The sequence below is a fragment of the Elephantulus edwardii genome, unplaced genomic scaffold, assembly GCF_000299155.1.
Source record: "Elephantulus edwardii isolate Elephantulus edwardi_28Jun2011 unplaced genomic scaffold, EleEdw1.0 scaffold00021, whole genome shotgun sequence".
NCBI classification, from domain to species: Eukaryota; Metazoa; Chordata; class Mammalia; order Macroscelidea; family Macroscelididae; genus Elephantulus; species Elephantulus edwardii.
In genome coordinates, this window is record NW_006399771.1 from 4,702,788 (window position 1) to 4,705,277 (window position 2,490).

Here is a 2,490-nt window from a genome sequence, read left to right on the forward strand (position 1 = left end):
CCTTGGCAGAGTGGAGGGGTGGTGAAGGAAAGGAAGACGTTCAATGAGATGGATCGATTCTATGACTGGATAGGTGGGAATAAGTGAGTTTGAGATGGCTAGGTTGGCACAGGATAGAGGAGCGTTTAGAGCTCTTGTACATAGGGTCACTGTGAGTCACAAACGACTCCATGGCACATAAAAACAACAAACAAAATTATTTCATTTTTATGTATTTTGGCATAGTTAATATACTCAGATTTTGGGGAGACAGATTTGTTTAATGATCCTGGTGGATAGGTTTTAGTAGATCCAGATTAAGACAGACTAGGAAACCGGATTGGTCATCCATTCTTAAATAACATGTCTCTGAAAACCCTATGAACAACAGAGGAGTGTGGATAGCTATAGTAGTATTCCACCGTTTTTAAAAGTTCTTCAGAAGGATATTGATTGCATGTGATATTAATGATATTTTTCAACAGTTTCCACATTCTGGTAGAACATTTTCTTGGGAATGGGAATAAATATGGACCTCTTGCAGTCTGTTGGCTCAACAGCTCTCCTCCAAATTTCCTGGGGCTTTTTCTTTCTTGCCAGTGTCTTCAATGCAGCTTCTACTTCCCCCTTCTTTACCAGTGGCTGTGTTTATGTGGTACTTCCAGGAATTTTTCATTGTCAATCAGTTCTCTCTGGTACATTGAGTCTGTGTATTTGCTCCATCTTCTTTTCATGCTTTCTGAGTCATTAAATATGTTGCCCATAACATCTTTCAACATTGTGACGCAAGACTTTTTTTTTCTTTTTTTTAGTTCTCTCAGTTTGATAAATGTAGAGTACATAGATAGAGAACTCCGAGAAAGTCAAGCAGAATTTCTTAATTCCTCTTTTAAGAGGCCCAGGAATATCATTGCTGATGTCAGATGGATCCTGACTGAAAGCAAAGAATACCAAAATAATGTCTATTTATGCTTTATTGACTATGCAAAGGCATTTAGTTTTGTGGATCATAACAAGTTATGGCTGACATTGAGAAGAATGAGAGGCCCAGAGCATTTAACTGTGCTTATATGAAACCTATACCTGGACGCGAAGACTGTAATGTGAACAGAGCAAAGGAAAACGGCATGATTTAAAATTAAGAAGGGGGCATGTCAGGGTTGAATTCTCCCTCCATACTTATTTAATCTGTATGCTGAGCAAATTATTTGAGAAGCTGAACTCTATAAAGAGGAATGTGGCACCAGGAATGTACCTGGAATGTATGGACCTTGAAATTAGGAAAACTAGAAATTGTAAAAAAAGGAAAGAAAAGAAATGGAACACATGAATAGTGAAAAACTAGGAATTAGTGAGATGAGATGATGTGCACTAGCTTTCTCCACTTTGAATCAGATAATAATATGGGATAGTATGATGAGAATGAAAATGAAACAAGCATGGTGTTGCTTTCATAGCGTGGAAAGGATAAAATTGATTAATGGGACCTTCTAAAACTTAAATGCCTGTGCACATCAAAAAGTTTTTTTCAGGCCCTGACTGGTAAAGACAGGTGGTCTGCCATGTTCTTGTCCTCCGCACTTCAGCCCCGAGGTGCTGTCACCACCAGTTGAGGAAGACATATAAGAAATTTGCATAAGATAGCTGTGCAAAATGGAACTGGAGAGACTTATTTGTGCTCAGAGATACTCCTGAGAATAACCCAGATACTCCATCTGATTTCATACCAGAAAACCATAAGAAGATAGAGACAATTGTAAAAAAGTACCCAGAAGGACACAAAGCAGCAGCTGTGCTTCCAGTCTTAGACTTAGAACAAAGACAGCATGAATGGTTGTCTATCACCACTATGAAAAAGGTTGCAGAAGTCTTACAAGTACCTCCAATGAGAGTATATAAAGTACTTTTTTTTAAAGTATAATCAAAAGCCAGTTGGGAAGTATCACATTCAGATCTGCACTACTACACCTTTTATGCTTCGAGATTCTGACAGCATACTGCAGACCATTCAGAGAAAGCTTGGATTAAGGTTCGAGAGACTACGCCCGACAAGCTCTTCACTCTTACAGAAGTGCAATGTTTAGATGCTTGTGTAAATGCTCTGATGGTTCAGATACATGACAACTACTATGAGGATCTGACTCCTAAAGATACTGACAAAATTATTGATGACTTCAAGGCTGGCAAGATATCAAAACCTGGGCCAAGGAGTAGACACTTCTCTTGTGAACCACCTGGTGGACTTGCCTCTTTGACTGAACCACCCACAGGACCTGGCTTTGGCCTACAAGCAGGTCTTTAATTTACATTCTGCTGTATATATGTCATGTCATTAGGCAAAAAGAGTATGTCTTGTCTGTATACATAAACAAAACAAAAAAAAAAACAAAAACAAAAACTAACTTTTTCCAACAGAGTGAAAAGGAAACATATTGACTGGGGGAGAGGGGGAAAAAAAGCATTTGGCAATATAATTTCAGATGAAGGTTTCCTATCAAAAATTTACAGAAT

General features: G+C 38.4%; 1 pseudogene; it reads left to right on the forward strand.

The window, feature by feature from the left end:
• The first annotated feature begins 1,541 nt into the window (after window positions 1–1,541).
• LOC102866144 lies at window positions 1,542–2,281 on the forward strand (annotated as a pseudogene).
• Window positions 2,282–2,490: the final 209 nt, after the last annotated feature.